At 45.3% G+C, this 24,025-nt stretch overlaps 11 non-coding genes across 11 annotated transcripts; 1 reads left to right on the top strand and 10 right to left on the bottom strand.

Annotated features, from left to right (window-relative positions):
* Positions 1 to 2,037: 2,037 nt before the first annotated feature.
* On the top strand, positions 2,038 to 2,109 carry trnae-cuc (transfer RNA glutamic acid (anticodon CUC)). Its single transcript has one exon. It is a non-coding gene; the product is annotated as a tRNA-Glu (tRNA).
* Positions 2,110 to 6,062: 3,953 nt separating this feature from the next.
* Positions 6,063 to 6,134, bottom strand: trnaq-uug (transfer RNA glutamine (anticodon UUG)). The gene has a single exon. It is a non-coding gene; the product is annotated as a tRNA-Gln (tRNA).
* Positions 6,135 to 6,740: 606 nt separating this feature from the next.
* trnaq-uug (transfer RNA glutamine (anticodon UUG)) lies at positions 6,741 to 6,812 on the bottom strand. The gene has a single exon. It is a non-coding gene; the product is annotated as a tRNA-Gln (tRNA).
* Positions 6,813 to 12,831: 6,019 nt separating this feature from the next.
* On the bottom strand, positions 12,832 to 12,903 carry trnaq-cug (transfer RNA glutamine (anticodon CUG)). Its single transcript has one exon. It is a non-coding gene; the product is annotated as a tRNA-Gln (tRNA).
* Positions 12,904 to 14,186: 1,283 nt separating this feature from the next.
* Positions 14,187 to 14,258, bottom strand: trnaq-cug (transfer RNA glutamine (anticodon CUG)). Its single transcript has one exon. It is a non-coding gene; the product is annotated as a tRNA-Gln (tRNA).
* A 606-nt stretch (positions 14,259 to 14,864) lies between these two features.
* trnaq-uug (transfer RNA glutamine (anticodon UUG)) lies at positions 14,865 to 14,936 on the bottom strand. Its single transcript has one exon. It is a non-coding gene; the product is annotated as a tRNA-Gln (tRNA).
* A 2,624-nt stretch (positions 14,937 to 17,560) lies between these two features.
* On the bottom strand, positions 17,561 to 17,632 carry trnaq-cug (transfer RNA glutamine (anticodon CUG)). The gene has a single exon. It is a non-coding gene; the product is annotated as a tRNA-Gln (tRNA).
* A 606-nt stretch (positions 17,633 to 18,238) lies between these two features.
* Positions 18,239 to 18,310, bottom strand: trnaq-uug (transfer RNA glutamine (anticodon UUG)). Its single transcript has one exon. It is a non-coding gene; the product is annotated as a tRNA-Gln (tRNA).
* Positions 18,311 to 18,914: 604 nt separating this feature from the next.
* On the bottom strand, positions 18,915 to 18,986 carry trnaq-uug (transfer RNA glutamine (anticodon UUG)). The gene has a single exon. It is a non-coding gene; the product is annotated as a tRNA-Gln (tRNA).
* Positions 18,987 to 20,947: 1,961 nt separating this feature from the next.
* On the bottom strand, positions 20,948 to 21,019 carry trnaq-uug (transfer RNA glutamine (anticodon UUG)). Its single transcript has one exon. It is a non-coding gene; the product is annotated as a tRNA-Gln (tRNA).
* Positions 21,020 to 23,642: 2,623 nt separating this feature from the next.
* trnaq-uug (transfer RNA glutamine (anticodon UUG)) lies at positions 23,643 to 23,714 on the bottom strand. The gene has a single exon. It is a non-coding gene; the product is annotated as a tRNA-Gln (tRNA).
* Between the last annotated feature and the right edge of the window lie 311 nt (positions 23,715 to 24,025).

Below are 24,025 nucleotides of genomic sequence, written 5' to 3'. Positions count from 1 at the left end.
GGGCGTCCTTCATGAGTGAAGAGCTACGCCAGTACATGCTGTCCAGGGGGATCACCACGAGCCGTACCACCAGCTACAACCCCCGGGGTAACGGTCAAGTGGAGCGAGAGAACGGGACAGTATGGAAAGCAGTCACTCTAGCTCTAAGGACCAAGGGCCTCCCTATCTCCCGCTGGCAGGAAGTCCTCTCAGATGTGCTCCATTCGATACGGTCGCTATTGTGTACTGCCACTAATGCCACGCCTCATGAACGAATGTTTAGCTTCCCCCGGAAATCCACCTCAGGCGTATCCATGCCGTCATGGCTCTCCACCCCGGGTCCGGTATTCGTGCGAAGGCATGTGAGGGGCCATAAGACGGACCCTCTCGTGGAGCCAGTGCACCTACTCTATACCAACCCCCAATACGCGTATGTCCGGCACGCCGACGGAAGGGAGGACACCGTGTCAATAAAAGATGTCGCCCCAGCCGGTAACGACAACAACCATGGCAATAGCAGCAACAACGACCACAGCAACTCTTACCCACCCACTACTCTTTCATCACCCCCGGAAGAACATCGACCAACGGCACCCCCACCAGCTACCCCTTCAACAACCCTGGCGGCACCCCCGGCAGAGACCCAGGAGGCCACCGGGGATACCCAGCCGACACCCGCGACACCACAACAGCCACGTCGGTCGCAGAGGACTACCAAACCCCCGAACAGACTAAATCTATAGAAGGGGTGAATGTGATTAAATATTCCATTCATCACTGCCTGTGACTGTGGTTGGCTTCAGGTTCCCCCTTACCATTGTATTGCCTGTGACTGTGGTTGGTTTCAGGTTTCTCCTCACCATTGTATTGTGTATTGGAATGTATGGAATGTGTTGTGTGTAGGGCTCCGCCCATACCTGGCCTCTATGTAAGCCAGCTCAGTCTGGCCTCACAGCCAGTACTGCAGACCTCCAGGGAAGATACCTCTCTCCACTGCGTGTTATCTTCTAAGTTAATAAAAGCCTTGTTTTGTTTCGCTAACATCGAGTCTCGGGATTATTGAGGCACATCAGTCATCATCAGCAGTGAGGTCATCAGCTGGCAGGTCAGGTGACCGCTTGAGCCACAAGGCATCACAACCCGATCTGTGACTGGATTCAGAGCCCAAACCCTGTCACAATGGCCTTTTCAAATCAATTTACTGGCTGCTGGAAAACACAGCAGGTAAACTTTGTGTTTGACCGCGAGGAGAGCGAGTGAGAGATTTACAAAACACAATCAACTCTTGTGAAGATCAGTGAGTAAAGGCTGAGAGCTCTGTGCTCGAGCAGACCGTGAGTTTATCAATAGGAGATAGGCCGAGAAATTCCTTTCCCCGAGAATGGGTGCGGGGATCGGGATGGGCTCGCAACACAGGCCCGTTCGGAGGACTGCAGGCTGTTTGCCAACTTCGTGCTGCCGACTCTGCTGAGCACTGAGCACGGGGGGGTGAATAACGCCAAGGGCGCGGGTCCGATCCCCGTACGGGCCATCAGCCTAATTTTATGGTCTTTCCGAAAACATAAAATACAAACTTTAGAAGGAAGCCAATGCAGACAGAATCTCACGGGGGATTTATTTGGATTAACATCCACTGCACCTTTGCCACCGGGGCTGAGAGACACGTCTTTCCGTTTATTTGTCTTTCTGGGTTTGCTGATGAAAGTTGAACAGGCGGCCTGTTCCCGATAATGGTCACAAGCAGGTAAGAGACAGACAGAGCGGCTCTGACCCCGTGAGATGGGCAAAAGGCTTCAGTTCAGGAGAAATGCATCAATGAATTGTTCGCCCAGCACCGAGAGAGACAACATCCAGAGAAAAACACAGGAGGAAATCGATTTCAAGTGGATGCCTACCCGCACTTGGTGCCGTGCTTTCGCAAACACGTCTTTTGTGTGCTCGTCTAAAAAATGTCATTTTGTCCGAACAGTTTGCCTGTCGCGAAAGGATCTGAATTGCAAAGGAGCAGGCAGGAAAAACTGCATTGCTGCGCTTGCTGGCAGGAGGCTTGCTGCAGCTTCCCTGGTGGTCTACTGGTTAGGATTCGGCGCTCTCATCGCCGCGGCCCGGGTTCGATTCCCGGTCAGGGAACAGTGCGTTTTGGGGCTGTTTGAATTGCCCGATTTGTAGAGCCTCTCAATCGAGCTTGAGCGCACCACAGTCCGGAAGGGTCAGCGCGCTACCTGCTTCCAGCACGATTCGCTGGAACCACAGTCTCTCCCGCAATTCTCCAAACACCGATGGATTCTTTGGGCGGTTGCCCTCGGTCGGCGCCCGTTGCTCAGACTACGACCTTCCAGGACCTTCCTTTCAGGTGAGATCCCCGAGAGATGATGCCACACTGCAGGTGAGTTCGAACTTACTCGTCGCCACCGTAAAGTCTGCACCTCAATAATACACGCACTTCGGGAGAACAGTTTAACATGTACTTTACTGAACAAGAGGCAGCTTGAAACTGAAACTACAGAAGCCTGCTAGGGCCTTTTATACAGGGGTGGTCACTGCCAGTACTGCAGTCTAAGACCAGTTATTCCCTTAAAGGTACATACACAACAGAGAACAATAAATCAACCGTCATTGATTCAGGCAGCAAACGGTCCAGCAACCGTGGTTGGTACGCAGATGCCTTCACCCTGTATGTCCGAAATTTCCAGCAACTGGGACAACAAGAATTCAGGTTCCACAGAGATTTGAACTCTGATTGCTGGATTCAGAGTCCAGAGTGCTAACCATTACACCATGGAACCGTTGCTGAAGATTTCATTAGCTCTTTTCTCAAAATCAACAACCTTAACGTCTCCACCATTCAACTTTGTCTCGGCATGGTCTCATCCTTAACTTCAGCTTGCCCAATTGCCCCTCTGCTAAGTCTCGTTTCTGAGCAAATCACACAGCCGCCTTGATGGATCTTGGTTCTCAAAACGCTGCTTCTTTCTCACACTGCTCAGAGCAGCTTGTATTACAGTCCTGCCTGATAAAATGTGTATAAACCTTGCAAGGCACTGCTGCACTAAAGAAAAGCAATTGTTAACTTTTTTCGAGAATACGAAGTGCAATGCCTACGTTTCAAGAAGCTCTGCTTTCAATTACAACAAGTATGCCAGCCGAATGCAGCTTGCAAAGAAAATGCTGAGCGATCTGCTGTGGAATCAAATGAAGCACTGAACAATACATATCTTTCTGCTCCGCTCATTTGGAACAGGGAATGAGAGGTTCAGCCTATCATCTGATGTCGAGAACAATAAATCAACCGTCATTGATTAAGGCAGCAAAAGCCCAGTAACCGTGGTTGGTATGCAGATGCCAAGCATGTATGCCCCAAATTTCCAGCAGCTGGGACAACAAGAATTCAGGTCCCACCGAGATTTGAACACGGATCACTGGATTTAAAGTCCAGAGTGGTCACCATTACACCGTGCAACCGTCGCCGAAGAATTCATTAGAATCTTTTCTTAAAATCAACAACATTACCGTCACCACCATTATACTTTGTCTCGGTCTGGTCTCATCCTTAACTTCAGCTTGCCCACTTGCCCCTCTGCTAAGCCTCGGTTCTGAGTAAATCACACAGCTGCCTTGATGGCTATCGGTTCACAAATCTCTGCTTCTTTTTCACACTGCTCATAGCAGCTTGTATTGCAGTCCTGCTAGGTAAAATGTGAATAATCTTTGCAAGGCACTGCTGCACGAAAGATAAGCAATTGTTAACTTTTTTCGAGAATACGAAGTGCAATGTCTACGTTTCAAGAATCACTGCTTTCAATTTCAACAAGTATGCCAGCCGAATGCAGCTTGCAAAGAAAATGTTGAGCAATCTGCTGTGCAGTGAAACGAAGCACTGGACAACACACATCTTTCTCCCCCGCTTATTTGGAACTGGGAATGAGAGGTTGAGCCTATCATCTGATGTCCAGAACAATAAATCAACCGTCATCGATTCAGGCAGCAAACGGTCCCGTAACCGTGGTTGGTATGCAGATGCCAAGCTTGTATGTCCCAAATTTCCAGCAGCTGGGACAAGAATTCAGGTTCCACCGAGATTTGAATTTGGATCGCTGGATTCAGAGTCCAGAGTGCTTACCATTACACCATGGAACCTTTGCGGAACAGTTCCCTAGATTCTTTTCTCAAAATCAACAACATTACCATCTCCACCATTATACTTTGTCTCGGCCTGGTCTCATCCTTAACTTCAGCTTGCCCACTTGCCCCTCTGCTAAGCCTCGGTTCTGAGCAAATCACACAGCTACCTTGATGGCTATCGGTTCACAAATCTCTGCTTCTTTTTCACACTGCTCATGGCAGATTGCATTGCAGTCCTGCCAGGTAAAATGAGTATAATCTTTGCAAGGCACAGCTGCACGAAAGATAAGCAATTGTTAACTTTTTTCGGGAATACGAAGTGCAATGCCTACGTTTCAAGAAGCACTGCTTTCAATTTCAGCAAGTATGCCAGCCGAATGCAGCTTGCAAAGAAAATGTTGAGCAATCTGCTGTGCAGTCAAACGAAGCACTGGACAACACACATCTTTCTCCCCCTCTTATTTGGAACTGGGAATAAGAGGTTGAGCCTATCATCTGATGTCGAGAACAATAAATCAACCATCATTGATTCAGGCAGCAAACGGTCCCGTAACCGTGGTTGGCATGCAGATGCCAAGCTTGTATGTCCCAAATTTCCAGCAGCTGGGACAACAAGAATTCAGGTTCCACTGAGATTTGAACACTGATCGCTGGATTCAAAGTCCAGAGTGCTCACCATTATACCATGGAACCGTCGCCGAACAATTTATTAGAATCTTTTCTTAAAATCAACAACATTACCGTCACCACCATTATACTTTGTCGCGGTCTGGTCTCATCCTTAACTTCAGCTTGCCCCTCTGCTAAGCTTCGGTTCTGAGCAAATCACACAGCTGCCTTGATGGGTTTCGGTTCACAAATCTCAGCTTCTTTTTCACACTGCTCATGGCAGATTGCATTGCAGTCCTGCCAGGTAAAATGAGTATAATCTTTGCAAGGCACTGCTGCACGAAAGATAAGCAATTGTTAACGTTTTTCGAGAATACGAAGTGCAATGCCTACGTTTCAAGAAGCACTGCTTTCAATTTCAGCAAGTATGCCAGCCGAATGCAGCTTGGAAAGGAAATGTTGAGCATTCTGCTGTGCAGTCAAACGAAGCACTGGACAATACACATCTTTCTCCCCCGCTTATTTGGAACTGGGAATGAGAGGTTGAGCCTATCATCTGATGTCCAGAACAATAAACCAAACGTCATTGATTCAGGCAGCAAACGGTCCCGTAACCGTGGTTGGTAGGCAGATGCCAAGCTTGTATGTCCCAAATTTCCAGCAGCTGGGACAACAATAATGCAGGTTCCACCAAGATTTGAACTCGGATCGCTGGACTCAACGTCCAGAGTGGTCACCATTACACCATGCAACCGTCGCCGAAAAATTCATTAGAATCTTTTCTTAAAATCAACAACATTACCGTCGCCACCATTATACTTTGTCGCGGTCTGGTCTCATCCTTAACTTCAGCTTGCCCCTCTGCTAAGCTTCGGTTCTGAGCAAATCACACAGCTGCCTTGATGGGTTTCGGTTCACAAATCTCAGCTTCTTTTTCACACTGCTCATGGCAGATTGCATTGCAGTCCTGCCAGGTAAAATGAGTATAATCTTTGCAAGGCACTGCTGCACGAAAGATGAGCAATTGTTAACTTTTTTCGAGAATATGAAGTGCAATGCCAACGTTTCAAGAAGCACTGCTTTCAATTTCAGCAAGTATGCCAGCCGAATGCAGCTTGCAAAGCAAATGTTGAGCATTCTGCTGTGCAGTCAAACGAAGCACTGGACAACACACATCTTTCTCCCCCTCTTATTTGGAACTGGGAATAAGAGGTTGAGCCTATCATCTGATGTCGAGAACAATAAATCAACCGTCATTGATCCAGGCAGCAAACGGTCCCATAACCGTGATTGTTATGAAGATGCCAAGCTTGTATGTCCCAAGTTTCCAGCAGCTGGGACAACAAGAATTCAGGTTCCACCGAGATTTGAACTCGGATCGCTGGATTCAAAGTCCAGAGTGCTCACCATTACACCATGGAACCTTTGTTGCTAAATTCATTTGAATCTTTTCTTAAAATCAACAACATTACCGTCTCCACCATTATACTTTGTCTCGGCCAGGTCTCATCCTTAACTTCAGCTTGCCCAGTTGCCCTTCTGCTAAGCCTCGGTTCTGAGTAAATCACACAGCTGCCTTGATGGCTATCGGTTCACAAATCTCTGTTTCTTTTTCACACTGCTCATAGCATCTTGTATTGCAGTCCTGCCAGGTAAAATGTGAATAATCTTTGCAAGGCACTGCTGCACGACAGATAAGCAATTGTTTACTTTTTTCGAGAATACGAAGTGCAATGTCTACGTTTCAAGAAGCACTGCTTTCAATTTCAACAAATATGCCAGCCGAATGCAGCTTGCAAAGCAAATGTTGAGCATTCTGCTGTGCAGTCAAACGAAGCACTGGACAACACACATCTTTCTCCCCCTCTTATTTGGAACTGGGAATAAGAGGTTGAGCCGATCATCTGATGTCGAGAACAATAAATCAACCGTCATTGATCCAGGCAGCAAACGGTCCCATAACCGTGATTGTTATGAAGATGCCAAGCTTGTATGTCCCAAATTTCCAGCAGCTGGGACAACAAGAATTCAGGTTCCACCGAGATTTGAACTCGGATCGCTGGATTCAAAGTCCAGAGTGCTCACCATTACACCATGGAACCTTTGCTGATAAATTTATTTGAATCTTTTCTTAAAATCAACAACATTACCATCTCCACCATTATACTTTGTCTCGGCCAGGTCTCATCCTTAACTTCAGCTTGCCCACTTGCCCCTCTGCTAAGCCTGGGTTCTGAGTAAATCACACAGCTGCCTTGATGGCTATCGGTTCACAAATCTCAGCTTCTTTTTCACACTGCTCACAGCATCTTGTATTGCAGTCCTGCCAGGTAAAATGTGAATAATCTTTGCAAGGCACTGCTGCACGATAGATAAGCAATTGTTAACTTTTTTCGAGAATATGAAGTGCAATGTCTACGTTTCAAGAAGCACTGCTTTCAATTTCAACAAGTATGCCAGCCGAATGCAGCTTGCAAAGAAAATGTTGAGCAATCTGCTGTGCAGTGAAATAAAGCACTGGACAATACATATCTTTCTCTCCCGCTTATATTGGAACCGGGAATGAGAGATTGAGCCTATCATCTGATGTCCAGAACAATAAATCAACTGTCATCGATTCAGGCAGCAAACGGTCCCGTAACCGTGGGTGGTATGCAGATGCCAATCTTGTATGTCCCAAATTTCCAGCAGTTGGGACAACAATAACTCAGGTTCCACCGAGATTGGAACTTGGATCGCTGGAGTCAAAGTCCAGAGTGCTTACCATTACACCATGGAACCTTTGCTGAATAGCTCCCTCTATTCTTTTCTCAAAATCAACAACATTACCATCTCCACCATTATACTTTGTCTCGGCCTGGTCTCTTCCTTAACTTCAGCTTGCCCACTTGCCCCTCTGCTAAGACTCGGTTCTGAGTAAATCACACAGCTGCCTTGATGGCTATCGGTTCACAAATCTCAGCATCTTTTTCACACTGCTCATAGCATCTTGTATTGCAGTCCTGCCAGGTAAAATGTGAATAATCTTTGCAAGGCACTGCTGCACGATAGATAAGCAATTGTTAACTTTTTTCGAGAATACGAAGTGCAATGTCTACGTTTCAAGAAGCACTGCTTTCAATTTCAACAAGTCTGCCAGCCGAATGCAGCTTGGAAAGGAAATGTTGAGCATTCTGCTGTGCAGTCAAACGAAGCACTGGACAACACACATCTTTCTCCTCCTCTTATTTGGAACTGGGAATGAGAGGTTGAGCCTATCATCTCGATGTCGAGAACAATAAACCAACCGTCATTGATCCAGGCAGCAAACGGTCCCGTAACCGTGGTTGTTATGAAGATGCCAAGCTTGTATGTCCCAAATTTCAGCAGCTGGGACAACAAGAATTCAAGTTCCACCGAGATTTGAACTCGGAATCGCTGGATTCAGAGCCCAGAGTGCTTACCATTACACCATGGAACCTTCGCTGAACAGTCCCTAGATTCTTTTCTCAAAATCAACAACATTACCATCTCCACCATTATACTTTTCTCGGACTGGTCTCATCCTTAACTTCAGCTTGCCCACTTGCCCCTCTGCTAAGCTTCGGTTCTGAGCAAATCACACAGCTGCCTTGATGGCTATCGGTTCACAAATCTCAGCTTCTTTTTCACACTGCTCATGGCAGATTGCATTGCAGTCCTGCCAGGTAAAATGAGTATAATCTTTGCAAGGCACTGCTGTACGAAAGATGAGCAATTGTTAACTTTTTTCGAGAATACGAAGTGCAATGCCTACGTTTCAAGAAGCACTCCTTTCAATTTCAGCAAGTATGCCATCCGAATGCAGCTTGCAAAGAAAATGTTGAGCATTCTGCTGTGCAGTCAAACGAAGCACTGGACAACACACATCTTTCTCCCCCTCTTATTTGGAACTGGGAATAAGAGTTTGAGCCTATCATCTGATGTCGAGAACAATAAATCAACCGTCATTGATCCAGGCAGCAAACGGTCCCATAACCGTGGTTGTTGTGAAGATGCCAAGCTTGTATGTCCCAAATTTCAGCAGCTGGGACAACAAGAATTCAGGTTCCACCGAGATTTGAACTCGGATCGCTGGATTCAGAGCCCAGAGAGCTTACCATTACACCATGGAACCTTCGCTGAACAGTCCCTAGATTCTTTTCTCAAAATCAACAACATTACCATCTCCACCATTATACATTGTCTCGGACTGGTCTCATCCTTAACTTCAGCTTGCCCACTTGCCCCTCTGCTAAGCTTCGGTTCTGAGCAAATCACACAGCTGCCTTGATGGCTATCGGTTCACAAATCTCAGCTTCTTCTTCACACTGCTCATGGCAGATTGCATTGCAGTCGTGCCAGGTAAAATGAGTATAATCTTTGCAAGGCACAGCTGCACGAAAGATAAGCAATTGTTAACTTTTTTCGAAGAATACGAAGTGCAATGCCTACGTTTCAAGAAGCATTGCTTTCAATTTCAGCAAGTATGCCAGCCGAATGCAGCTTGCAAAAAAAATGGTGAGCATTCTGCTGTGCAGTCAAACGAAGCACTGGACAACACACATCTTTCTCCCCCTCTTATTTGGAACTGGGAATGAGAGGTTGAGCCTATCATCTGATGTCGAGAACAATAAATCAACCGTCATTGATTCAGGCAGCAAACGGTCCCGTAACCGTGGTTGGTATGCAGATACCAAGCTTGTCTGTCCCAAATTTCAGCAGCTGGGACAACAAGAATGCAGGTTCCACCGAGATTTGAACTCGGATCGTTGCATTCAGAGCCCAGAGTGCTTACCATTACACCATGGAACCTTTGCTGAACAGTCCCTAGATTCTTTTCTCAAAATCAACAACATTACCATCTCCACCATTATACTTTGTCTCGGACTGGTCTCATCCTTAACTTCAGCTTGCCCGCTTGCCCCTCTGCTAAGCTTCGGTTCTGAGAAAATCACACAGCTGCCTTGATGGCTATCGGTTCACAAATCTCAGCTTGTTCACACTGCTCATGGCAGATTGCATTGCAGTCCTGCCAGGTAAAATGAGTATCATCTTCGCAAGGCACTGCTGCACGAAAGATAAGCAATTGTTAACTTTTTTCGAGAATACGAAGTGCAATGCCTACGTTTCAAGAAGCACTGCTTTCAATTTCAGCAAGTATGCCAGCCGAATGCAGCTTGGAAAGGAAATGTTGAGCATTCTGCTGTGCAGTCAACCGAAGCACTGGACAACACACATCTTTCTTCTTCTCTTATTTGGAACTGGGAATGAGAGGTTGAGCCTATCATCTGATGTCGAGAACAATAAACCAACCGTCATTGATCCAGGCAGCAAACAATCCCGTAACCGTGGTTGTTATGAAGATGCCAAGCTTGTTTGTCCCAAATTTCCAGCAGCTGGGACAACAAGAATTCAGGTTCCACCAAGATTTGAACTCGGATCGCAGAATTCAAAGTCCAGAGTGCTCACCATTACACCATGGATCCTTCGCTGATAAATTTATTTGAATCTTTTCTTAAAATCAACAACATTACCGTCTCCACCATTATACTTTGTCTCGGCCAGGTCTCATCCTTAACTTCAGCTTGCCCACTTGCCCCTCTGCTAAGCCTCGGTTCTGAGTAAATCACACAGCTGCCTTGATGGCTATCGGTTCACAAATCTCAGCTTCTTTTTCACACTGCTCATAGCATCTTGTATTGCAGTCCTGCCAGGTAAAATGTGAATAATCTTTGCAAGGCACTGCTGCACGATAGATAAGCAATTGTTAACTTTTTTCGAGAATACGAAGTGCAATGTCTACGTTTCAAGAAGCACTGCTTTCAATTTCAACAAGTATGCCAGCCGAATGCAGCTTGCAAAGAAAATGTTGAGCAATCTGCTGTGCAGTGAAATGAAGCACTGGACCATACACATCTTTCTCCCCCGCTTATATTGGAACTGGTAATGAGAGGTTGAGCCTATCATCTGATGTCCAGAACAATAAATCAACCGTCATCGATTCAGGGAGCAAACGGTCCCGTAACCGTGGTTGGTATGCAGATGCCAATCTTGTATGTCCCAAATTTCCAGCAGCTGGGACAACAATAATTCAGGTTCCACCGAGATTTGAATTTGGATCGCTGGATTCAGAGTCCAGAGTGCTTATCATTACACCATGGAACCTTGGCTGAATAGCTCCCTCTATTCTTTTCTCAAAATCAACAACATTACCATCTCCACCATTATACTTTGTCTCGGCCTGGTCTCATCCTTAACTTCAGCTTGCCCACTTGCCCCTCTGCTAAGCTTCGGTTCTGAGCAAATCACACAGCTGCCTTGATGGCTATCGGTTCACAAATCTCAGCTTCTTTTTCACACTGCTCATGGCAGATTGCATTGCAGTCCTGCCAGGTAAAATGAGTATAATCTTTGCAAGGCACAGCTGCACGAAAGATAAGCAATTGTTAACTTTTTTCGAAGAATACGAAGTGCAATGCCTACGTTTCAAGAAGCACTGCTTTCAATTTCAGCAAGTATGCCAGCCGAATGCAGCTTGCAAAGAAAATGTTGAGCATTCTGCTGTGCAGTGAAACGAAGCACTGGACAACACATATCTTTCTCCCCCTCTTATTTGGAACTGGGAATGAGAGGTTGAGCCTATCATCTGATGTCGAGAACAATCAATCAACCGTCATTGATTCAGGCAGCAAACGGTCCCGAAACCGTGGTTGGTATGCAGATAGCAAGCTTGTGTGTCCCAAATTTCAGCAGCTGGGACAACAAGAATTCAAGTTTCACCGAGATTTGAACTCGGATCGCTGGATTCAGAGCCCAGAGTGCTTACCATTACACGATGGAACCTTCGCTGAGCAATCCCTAGATTCTTTTCTCAAAATCAACAACATTACCATCTCCACCATTATACTTTTCTCGGACTGGTCTCATCCTTAACTTCAGCTTGCCCACTTGCCCCTCTGCTAAGCTTCGGTTCTGAGCAAATCACACAGCTGCCTTGATGGCTATCGGTTCACAAATCTCAGCTTCTTTTTCACACTGCTCATGGCAGATTGCATTGCAGTCCTGGCAGGTAAAATGAGTATAATCTTTGCAAGGCACTGCTGCACGAAAGATGAGCAATTGTTAACTTTTTTCGAGAATATGAAGTGCAATGCCTACGTTTCAAGAAGCACTGCTTTCAATTTCAGCAAGTATGCCATCCGAATGCAGCTTGCAAAGAAAATGTTGAGCACTCTGCTGTGCAGTCAAACGAAGCACTGGACAACACACATCTTTCTCCCCCTCTTATTTGGAACTGGGAATAAGAGGTTGAGCCTATCATCTGATGTCGACAACAATAAATCAACCGTCATTGATTCAGGCAGCAAACGGTCCCGTAACCGTGGTTGGTATGCAGATACCAAGCTTGTGTGTCCCAAATTTCAGCAGCTGGGACAACAAGAATTCAGGTTCCACCGAGATTTTAACTCAGATCGCTGGATTCAGAGCCCAGAGTGCTTACCATTACACCGTGGAACCTTCACTGAGCAGTCCCTAGATTCTTTTCTCAAAACCAACAACATTACCATCTCCACCATTATACTTTTCTCGGACTGGTCTCATCCTTAACTTCAGCTTGCCCACTTGCCCCTCTGCTAAGCTTCGGTTCTGAGCAAATCACACAGCTGCCTTGATGGCTATCGGTTCACAAATCTCAGCTTCTTCTTCACACTGCTCATGGCAGATTGTATTGCAGTCCTGCCAGGTAAAATGAGTATAATCTTTGCAAGGCACTGCTGCACGAAAGATGAGCAATTGTTAACTTTTTTCGAGAATATGAAGTGCAATGCCTACGTTTCAAGAAGCACTGCTTTCAATTTCAGCAAGTATGCCATCCGAATGCAGCTTGCAAAGAAAATGTTGAGCATTCTGCTGTGCAGTCAAACGAAGCACTGGACAACACACATCTTTCTCCCCCTCTTATTTGGAACTGGGAGTAAGAGGTTGAGCCTATCATCTGATGTCGAGAACAATAAATCAACCGTCATTGATCCAGGCAGCAAACGGTCCCGTAACCGTGGTTGTTATGAAGATGCCAAGCTTGTATGTCCCAAATTTCAGCAGCTGGGACAACAAGAATTCAGGTTCCACCGAGATTTGAACTCGGATCGCTGGATTCAGAGTCCAGAGTGCTCACCATTACACCATGGAACCTTTGCTGATAAATCTATTGGAATCTTTTCTTAAAATCAACAACATTACCGTCTGCACCATTACACTTTGTCTCGGCCAGGTCTCATCCTAAACTTCAGCTTGCCCACTTGCCCCTCTGCTAAGCCTCGGTTCTGAGTAAATCACACAGCTGCCTTGATGGCTATCGGTTCACAAATCTCAGCTCCTTTTTCACACTGCTCATAGCATCTTGTATTGGAGTCCTGCCAGGTAAAATGTGAATAATCTTTGCAAGGCACTGCTGCACGATAGATAAGCAATTGTTAACTTTTTTCGAGAATACGAAGTGCAATGTCTGCATTTCAAGAAGCACTGCTTTCAATTTCAACAAGTATGCCAGCCGAATGCAGCTTGGAAAGGAAATGTTGAGCATTCTGCTGTGCAGTCAAACGAAGCACTGGACAACACACATCTTTCTCCTACCTCTTATTTGGAACTGGGAATGAGAGGTTGAGCCTCTCATCTTGATGTCCAGAACAATAAACCAACCGTCGTTGATCCAGGCAGCAAACGGTCCCGTAACCGTGGTTGTTATGAAGATGCCAAGCTTGTATGTCCCAAATTTCAGCAGCTGGGACAAAAAGAATTCAAGTTCCACCGAGATTTGAACTCGGATCGCTGGATTCAGAGCCCAGAGTGCTTACCATTACACCATGGAACCTTCGCTGAACAGTCCCTAGATTCTTTTCTCAAAATCAACAACATTACCATCTCCACCATTATACTTTTCTCGGACTGGTCTCATCCTTAACTTCAGCTTGCCCACTTGCCCCTCTGCTAAGCTTCGGTTCTGAGCAAATCACACAGCTGCCTTGATGGCTATCGGTTCACAAATCTCAGCTTCTTTTTCACACTGCTCATGGCAGATTGCATTGCAGTCCTGCCAGGTAAAATGAGTATAATCTTTGCAAGGCACTGCTGCACGAAAGATGAGCAATTGTTAACTTTTTTCGAGAATATGAAGTGCAATGCCTACGTTTCAAGAAGCACTGCTTTCAATTTCAGCAAATATGCCATCCGAATGCAGCTTGCAAAGAAAATGTTGAGCATTCTGCTGTGCAGTCAAACGAAGCACTGGACAACACACATCTTTCTCCCCCTCTTATTTGGAACTGGGAATAAGAGGTTGAGCCTATCATCTGATGTCGAGAACAATAAATCAACCGTCATTGACCCAGGCAGCAAACGGTCCCATAACCGTGGTTGTTATGAAGATGCCAAGCTTGTATGTCCCAAATTTCCAGCAGCTGGGACAACAAGAATTCAGGTTCCACCGAGATTTAAACTCGGATCGCTGGATTCAGAGTCCAGAGTGCTTACCATTACACCATGGAACCTTTGCTGAACAGTTCCTTAGATTCTTTTCTCAAAATCAACAACATTACCATCTCCACCATTATACTTTGTCTCGGCCTGGTCTCATCCTTAACTTCAGCTTGCCCACTTGCCCCTCTGCTCAGCTTCGGTTCTGAGCAAATCACACAGCTGCCTTGATGGCTATCGGTTCACAAATCTCAGCTTCTTTTTCACACTGCTCATGGCAGATTGCATTGCAGTCCTGCCAGGTAAAATGAGTATAATCTTTGCAAGGCACAGCTGCACGAAAGATAAGCAATTGTTAACTTTTTTCGAAGAATACGAAGTGCAATGCCTACGTTTCAAGAAGCACTGCTTTCAATTTCAGCAAGTATGCCAGCCGAATGCAGCTTGCAAAGAAAATTTTGAGCATTCTGCTGTGCAGTCAAACGAAGCACTGGACAACACACATCTTTCTCCCCGTCTTATTTGGAACTGGGAATGAGAGGTTGAGCCTATCATCTGATGTCGAGCACAATCAATCAACCGTCATTGATTCAGACAGCAAACGGTCCCGTAACCGTGGTTGGTATGCAGATTCCAAGCTTGAATGTCCCAAATTTCAGCAGCTGGGACAACAAGAATTCAGGTTCCACCGAGATTTGAACTCGGATCGCTGGATTCAAAGTCCAGAGTGCTCACCATTACACCATGGAACCTTCGCTGAACAGTCCCTTAGATTCTTTTCTCAAAATCAACAACATTACCATCTCCACCATTGTACTTTGTCTCGGCCTGGTCTCATCCTCAACGTCAGCTTGCCCACTTGCCCCTCTGCTAAGCTTCGGTTCTGAGCAAATCACACAGCTGCCTTGATGGCTATCGGTTCACGAATCTCAGCTTCTTTTTCACACTGCTCATGGCAGATTGCATTGCAGCCCTGCCAGGTAAAATGAGTATAATCTTTGCAAGGCACAGCTGCACGAAAGATAAGCAATTGTTAACCTTTTTCGAGAATACGAAGTGCAATGCCTACGTTTCAAAAGCACTGCTTTCAATTTCAGCAAGTATGCCAGCCGAATGCAGCTTGCAAAGAAAATGTTGAGCATTCTGCTGTGCAGTCAAACGAAGCACTGGACAACGCACATCTTTCTCCCCCGCTTATTTGGAACTGGGAATAAGAGGTTGAGCCTTTCATCTGATGTCCAGAACAATAAACCAACCGTCATTGATCCAGGCAGCAAACGGGCCCATAACCATGGTTGTTATGAAGATGCCAAGTTTGCATGTCCCAAATTTCCAGCAGCTGGGACAACAAGAATTCAGGTTCCACCGAGATTTGAACTTGGATCACTGGATTCAGAGCCCAGAGTGCTTACCATTACACCATGGAACCTTTGCTCAACAGTGCCCTAGATTCTTTTCTCAAAATCAACAACATTACCATCTCCACCATTCTACTTTGTCTCGGCCTGGTCTCTTCCTTAACTTCAGCTTGCCCCTCTGCTAAGCTTCGGTTCTGAGCAAATCACACAGCTGCCCTGATGGCTATCGGTTCACAAATCTCAGCTTCTTTTTCACACTGCTCATGGCAGATTGCATTGCAGCCCTGCCAGGTAAAATGAGTATAATCTTTGCAAGGCACAGCTGCACGAAAGGTAAGCAATTGTTAACTTTTTTCGAAGAATACGAAGTGCAATGCCTACTTTTCAAGAAGCACTGCTTTCAATTTCAGCAAGTATGCCAGCCGAATGCAGCTTGCTAAGAAAATGTTGAGCATTCTGCTGTGCAGTCAAACGAAGCACTGGACAGCACACATCTTTCTCCCCCTCTTATTTGGAACTGGGAATGAGAGGTTGAGCCTATCATCTGATGTCGAGAACAATAAATCAACCTTCATTGATTCAGGCAGCAAACGGTCCCGTAATCTTGGTTGGTATGCAGATACCAAGCTTGTATGTCCCAAATTTCAGCAGCTGGGACAACAATAATTCAGGTTCCACCGAGATTTGAACTCGGATCGCTGGATTCAGAGCCCAAAGTGCTCACCATTACAACATGTAACCTTTGCTAATAAATTTATTTGAATCTTTTCTTAAAATCAACAACATTACCGTCTCCACCATTATACTTTGTCTCGGCCAGGTCTCATCCTTCAATTCAGATTGCCCACTTGCCCCTCTGCTAAGCCTCGGTTCTGAGTAAATCACACAGCTGCCTTGATGGCTATCGGTTCACAAATCTCTGTTTCTTTTTCACACTGCTCATAGCATCTTGTATTGCAGTCCTGCCAGGTAAAATGTGAATAATCTTTGCAAGGCACTGCTGCACGATAGATAAGCAATTGTTAACTTTTTTCGAGAATACGAAGTGCAATGTCTACGTTTCAAGAAGCACTGCTTTCAATTATCAACAAGTATGCCAGCCGAATGCAGCTTGCAAAGAAAATGTTGAGCAATCTGCTGTGCAGTCAAACTAAGCACTGGACAACACACATCTTTCTCCCCCGCTTATTTGGAACTGGGAATGAGAGGTTGAGCCTATCATCTGATGTTCAGAACAATAAATCAACCGTCATCGATTCAGGCAGCAAACGGTCCTGTCACCGTGGTTGGTATGCAGATGCCAATCTTGTATGTCCCAAATTTCCAGCAGCTGGGACAACAATAATTCAGGTTCCACCGAGATTTGAACTCGGATCGCTGGATTCAGAGTCCAGAGTGCTTACCATTACAACATGTAACCTTTGCTGAATAGTTCATTAGATTCTTTTCTCAAAATCAACAACATTACCATCTCCACCATTATACTTTGTCTCGGCCTGGTCTCATCCTTAACTTCAGCTTGCCCCTCTGCTAAGCTTCGGTTCTGAGCAAATCACACAGCTGCCTTGATGGCTATCAGTTCACAAATCTCAGCTTCTTTTTCACACTGCTCATGGCAGCTTGCATTGCAGTCCTGCCAGGTAAAATGAGTATAATCTTTGCAAGGCACTGCTGCACGAAAGATAAGCAATTGTTAACTTTTTTCGAGAATACGAAGTGCAATGCCTACGTTTCAAGAAGCACTGCTTTCAATTTCAGCAAGTATGCCAGCCGAATGCAGCTTGGAAAGGAAATGTTGAGCATTCTGCTGTACAGTCAAACGAAGCACTGGACAACACACATCTTTCTCCTCCTCTTATTTGGAACTGGGAATGAGAGGTTGAGCCTGTCATCTGATGTCGAGAACAATAAATCAACCGTCATTGACCCAGGCAGCAAACGGTCCCATAACCGTGGTTGTTTTGAATATGCCAAGCTTGTATGTCCCAAATTTCCAGCAGCTGGGACAACAAGAATTCAGGTTCCACCGAGATTTAAACTCGGATCGCTGGATTCAGAGTCCAGAGTGCTTACCATTACACCATGGAACCTTTGCTGAACAGTTCTTTAGATTCTTTTCTCAAAATCAACAACATTACCATCTCCACCATTATACTTTGTCTCGGCCTGGTCTCATCCTTAACTTCAGCTTGCCCACTTGCCCCTCTGCTCAGCTTCGGTTCTGAGCAAATCACACAGCTGCCTTGATGGCTATCGGTTCACAAATCTCAGCTTCTTTTTCACACTGCTCATGGCAGATTGCATTGCAGTCCTGCCAGTTAAAATGAGTATAATCTTTGCAAGGCACAGCTGCACGAAAGATAAGCAATTGTTAACTTTTTTCGAAGAATACGAAGTGCAATGCCTACGTTTCAAGAAGCACTGCTTTCAATTTCAGCAAGTATGCCAGCCGAATGCAGCTTGCAAAGAAAATTTTGAGCATTCTGCTGTGCAGTCAAACGAAGCACTGGACAACACACATCTTTCTCCCCGTCTTATTTGGAACTGGGAATGAGAGGTTGAGCCTATCATCTGATGTCGAGCACAATCAATCAACCGTCATTGATTCAGACAGCAAACGGTCCCGTAACCGTGGTTGGTATGCAGATTACAAGCTTGAATGTCCCAAATTTCAGCAGCTGGGACAACAAGAATTCAGGTTCCACCGAGATTTGAACTCGGATCGCTGGATTCAAAGTCCAGAGTGCTCACCATTACACCATGGAACCTTCGCTGAACAGTCCCTTAGATTCTTTTCTCAAAATCAACAACATTACCATCTCCACCATTATACTTTTCTCGGACTGGTCTCATCCTTAACTTCAGCTTGCCCACTTGCCCCTCTGCTAAGCTTCGGTTCTGAGCAAATCACACAGCTGCCTTGATGGCTATCGGTTCACAAATCTCAGCTTCTTTTTCACACTGCTCATGGCAGATTGTATTGCAGTCCTGCCAGGTAAAATGAGTATAATCTTTGCAAGGCACTGCTGCACGAAAGATGAGCAATTGTTAACTTTTTTCGAGAATATGAAGTGCAATGCCTACGTTTCAAGAAGCACTGCTTTCAATTTCAGCAAGTATGCCATCCGAATGCAGCTTGCAAAGAAAATGTTGAGCATTCTGCTGTGCAGTCAAACGAAGCACTGGACAACACACATCTTTCTCCCCCTCTTATTTGGAACTGGGAGTAAGAGGTTGAGCCTATCATCTGATGTCGAGAACAATAAATCAACCGTCATTGATCCAGGCAGCAAACGGTCCCATAACCGTGGTTGTTATGAAGATGCCAAGCTTGTATGTCCCAAATTTCAGCAGCTGGGACAACAAGAATTCAGGTTCCACCGAGATTTGAACTCGGATCGCTGGATTCAAAGTCCAGAGTGCTCACCATTACACCATGGAACCTTTGCTGATAAATCTATTGGAATCTTTTCTTAAAATCAACAACATTACCGTCTGCACCATTACACTTTGTCTCGGCCAGGTCTCATCCTAAACTTCAGCTTGCCCACTTGCCCCTCTGCTAAGCCTCGGTTCTGAGTAAATCACACAGCTGCCTTGATGGCTATCGGTTCACAAATCTCAGCTCCTTTTTCACACTGCTCATAGCATCTTGTATTGGAGTCCTGCCAGGTAAAATGTGAATAATCTTTGCAAGGCACTGCTGCACGATAGATAAGCAATTGTTAACTTTTTTCGAGAATACGAAGTGCAATGTCTGCATTTCAAGAAGCACTGCTTTCAATTTCAACAAGTATGCCAGCCGAATGCAGCTTGGAAAGGAAATGTTGAGCATTCTGCTGTGCAGTCAAACGAAGCACTGGACAACACACATCTTTCTCCTACCTCTTATTTGGAACTGGGAATGAGAGGTTGAGCCTCTCATCTTGATGTCCAGAACAATAAACCAACCGTCGTTGATCCAGGCAGCAAACGGTCCCGTAACCGTGGTTGTTATGAAGATGCCAAGCTTGTATGTCCCAAATTTCAGCAGCTGGGACAACAAGAATTCAAGTTCCACCGAGATTTGAACTCGGATCGCTGGATTCAGAGCCCAGAGTGCTTACCATTACACCATGGAACCTTCGCTGAACAATCCCTAGATTCTTTTCTCAAAATCAACAACATTACCATCTCCACCATTATACTTTTCTCGGACTGGTCTCATCCTTAACTTCAGCTTGCCCACTTGCCCCTCTGCTAAGCTTCGGTTCTGAGCAAATCACACAGCTGCCTTGATGGCTATCGGTTCACAAATCTCAGCTTCTTTTTCACACTGCTCATGGCAGATTGCATTGCAGTCCTGCCAGGTAAAATGAGTATAATCTTTGCAAGGCACTGCTGCACGAAAGATGAGCAATTGTTAACTTTTTTCGAGAATATGAAGTGCAATGCCTACGTTTCAAGAAGCACTGCTTTCAATTTCAGCAAATATGCCATCCGAATGCAGCTTGCAAAGAAAATGTTGAGCATTCTGCTGTGCAGTCAAACGAAGCACTGGACAACACACATCTTTCTCCCCCTCTTATTTGGAACTGGGAATAAGAGGTTAAGCCTATCATCTGATGTCGAGAACAATAAATCAACCGTCATTGACCCAGGCAGCAAACGGTCCCATAACCGTGGTTGTTATGAAGATGCCAAGCTTGTATGTCCCAAATTTCCAGCAGCTGGGACAACAAGAATTCAGGTTCCATCGAGATTTAAACTCGGATCGCTGGATTCAGAGTCCAGAGTGCTTACCATTACACCATGGAACCTTTGCTGAACAGTTCCTTAGATTCTTTTCTCAAAATCAACAACATTACCATCTCCACCATTATACTTTGTCTCGGCCTGGTCTCATCCTTAACTTCAGCTTGCCCACTTGCCCCTCTGCTCAGCTTCGGTTCTGAGCAAATCACACAGCTGCCTTGATGGCTATCGGTTCACAAATCTCAGCTTCTTTTTCACACTGCTCATGGCAGATTGCATTGCAGTCCTGCCAGGTAAAATGAGTATAATCTTTGCAAGGCACAGCTGCACGAAAGATAAGCAATTGTTAACTTTTTTCGAAGAATACGAAGTGCAATGCCTACGTTTCAAGAAGCACTGCTTTCAATTTCAGCAAGTATGCCAGCCGAATGCAGCTTGCAAAGAAAATTTTGAGCATTCTGCTGTGCAGTCAAACGAAGCACTGGACAACACACATCTTTCTCCCCGTCTTATTTGGAACTGGGAATGAGAGGTTGAGCCTATCATCTGATGTCGAGCACAATCAATCAACCGTCATTGATTCAGACAGCAAACGGTCCCGTAACCGTGGTTGGTATGCAGATTCCAAGCTTGAATGTCCCAAATTTCAGCAGCTGGGACAACAAGAATTCAGGTTCCACCGAGATTTGAACTCGGATCGCTGGATTCAAAGTCCAGAGTGCTCACCATTACACCATGGAACCTTCGCTGAACAGTCCCTTAGATTCTTTTCTCAAAATCAACAACATTACCATCTCCACCATTGTACTTTGTCTCGGCCTGGTCTCATCCTCAACGTCAGCTTGCCCACTTGCCCCTCTGCTAAGCTTCGGTTCTGAGCAAATCACACAGCTGCCTTGATGGCTATCGGTTCACGAATCTCAGCTTCTTTTTCACACTGCTCATGGCAGATTGCATTGCAGCCCTGCCAGGTAAAATGAGTATAATCTTTGCAAGGCACAGCTGCACGAAAGATAAGCAATTGTTAACCTTTTTCGAGAATACGAAGTGCAATGCCTACGTTTCAAAAGCACTGCTTTCAATTTCAGCAAGTATGCCAGCCGAATGCAGCTTGCAAAGAAAATGTTGAGCATTCTGCTGTGCAGTCAAACGAAGCACTGGACAACGCACATCTTTCTCCCCCGCTTATTTGGAACTGGGAATAAGAGGTTGAGCCTATCATCTGATGTCCAGAACAATAAACCAACCGTCATTGATCCAGGCAGCAAACGGGCCCATAACCATGGTTGTTATGAAGATGCCAAGTTTGCATGTCCCAAATTTCCAGCAGCTGGGACAACAAGAATTCAGGTTCCACCGAGATTTGAACTTGGATCACTGGATTCAGAGCCCAGAGTGCTTACCATTACACCATGGAACCTTTGCTCAACAGTGCCCTAGATTCTTTTCTCAAAATCAACAACATTACCATCTCCACCATTCTACTTTGTCTCGGCCTGGTCTCTTCCTTAACTTCAGCTTGCCCCTCTGCTAAGCTTCGGTTCTGAGCAAATCACACAGCTGCCCTGATGGCTATCGGTTCACAAATCTCAGCTTCTTTTTCACACTGCTCATGGCAGATTGCATTGCAGCCCTGCCAGGTAAAATGAGTATAATCTTTGCAAGGCACAGCTGCACGAAAGGTAAGCAATTGTTAACTTTTTTCGAAGAATACGAAGTGCAATGCCTACTTTTCAAGAAGCACTGCTTTCAATTTCAGCAAGTATGCCAGCCGAATGCAGCTTGCTAAGAAAATGTTGAGCATTCTGCTGTGCAGTCAAACGAAGCACTGGACAGCACACATCTTTCTCCCCCTCTTATTTGGAACTGGGAATGAGAGGTTGAGCCTATCATCTGATGTCGAGAACAATAAATCAACCTTCATTGATTCAGGCAGCAAACGGTCCCGTAATCTTGGTTGGTATGCAGATACCAAGCTTGTATGTCCCAAATTTCAGCAGCTGGGACAACAATAATTCAGGTTCCACCGAGATTTGAACTCGGATCGCTGGATTCAGAGCCCAAAGTGCTCACCATTACAACATGTAACCTTTGCTAATAAATTTATTTGAATCTTTTCTTAAAATCAACAACATTACCGTCTCCACCATTATACTTTGTCTCGGCCAGGTCTCATCCTTCAATTCAGATTGCCCACTTGCCCCTCTGCTAAGCCTCGGTTCTGAGTAAATCACACAGCTGCCTTGATGGCTATCGGTTCACAAATCTCTGTTTCTTTTTCACACTGCTCATAGCATCTTGTATTGCAGTCCTGCCAGGTAAAATGTGAATAATCTTTGCAAGGCACTGCTGCACGATAGATAAGCAATTGTTAACTTTTTTCGAGAATACGAAGTGCAATGTCTACGTTTCAAGAAGCACTGCTTTCAATTATCAACAAGTATGCCAGCCGAATGCAGCTTGCAAAGAAAATGTTGAGCAATCTGCTGTGCAGTCAAACTAAGCACTGGACAACACACATCTTTCTCCCCCGCTTATTTGGAACTGGGAATGAGAGGTTGAGCCTATCATCTGATGTTCAGAACAATAAATCAACCGTCATCGATTCAGGCAGCAAACGGTCCTGTCACCGTGGTTGGTATGCAGATGCCAATCTTGTATGTCCCAAATTTCCAGCAGCTGGGACAACAATAATTCAGGTTCCACCGAGATTTGAACTCGGATCGCTGGATTCAGAGTCCAGAGTGCTTACCATTACAACATGTAACCTTTGCTGAACAGTTCATTAGATTCTTTTCTCAAAATCAACAACATTACCATCTCCACCATTATACTTTGTCTCGGCCTGGTCTCATCCTTAACTTCAGCTTGCCCCTCTGCTAAGCTTCGGTTCTGAGCAAATCACACAGCTGCCTTGATGGCTATCGGTTCACAAATCTCAGCTTCTTTTTCACACTGCTCATGGCAGATTGCATTGCAGTCCTGCCAGGTAAAATGAGTATAATCTTTGCAAGGCACAGCTGCACGAAAGATAAGCAATTGTTAACTTTTTTCGAAGAATACGAAGTGCAATGCCTCCGTTTCAAGAAGCACTGCTTTCAATTTCAGCAAGTATGCCAGCCGAATGCAGCTTGCAAAGAAAATGTTGAGCATTCTGCTATGCAGTCAAACGAAGCCCTGGACAACACATATCTTTCTCCCCCTCTTATTTGGAACTGGGAATGAGAGGTTGAGCCTATCATCTGATGTCGAGAACAATAAATCAACCGTCATTGATTCAGGCAGCAAACAGTCCCGTAACCGTGGTTGGTATGCAGATACCAAGCTTGTATGTCCCAAATTTCAGCAGCTGGGACAAAAAAATTCAGGTTCCACCGAGATTTGAACTCGCATCGCTGGATTCAAAGTCCAGAGTGCTCACCATTACACCATGGAACCTTTGCTGAACAGTCCCTTGATTCTTTTCTCAAAATCAACAACATTACCATCTCCACCATTATACTTTGTCTCGGCCTGGTCTCATCCTTAACGTCAGCTTGCCCACTTGCCCCTCTGCTAAGCTTCGGTTCTGAGCAAATCACACAGCTGCCTTGATGGCTATCAGTTCACAAATCTCAGCTTCTTTTTCACACTGCTCATGGCAGCTTGCATTGCAGTCCTGCCAGGTAAAATGAGTATAATCTTTGCAAGGCACTGCTGCACGAAAGATAAGCAATTGTTAACTTTTTTCGAGAATACGAAGTGCAATG

This window comes from Somniosus microcephalus, unplaced genomic scaffold, assembly GCF_052327205.1.
Source record: "Somniosus microcephalus isolate GS21.2 unplaced genomic scaffold, FLI_Smic_1.0 unresolved_chr4, whole genome shotgun sequence".
Lineage (NCBI taxonomy): Eukaryota > Metazoa > Chordata > Chondrichthyes > Squaliformes > Somniosidae > Somniosus > Somniosus microcephalus.
Note: the sequence above shows the minus strand (reverse complement) of the source record. Positions and strands in the feature narration are given on the sequence as shown.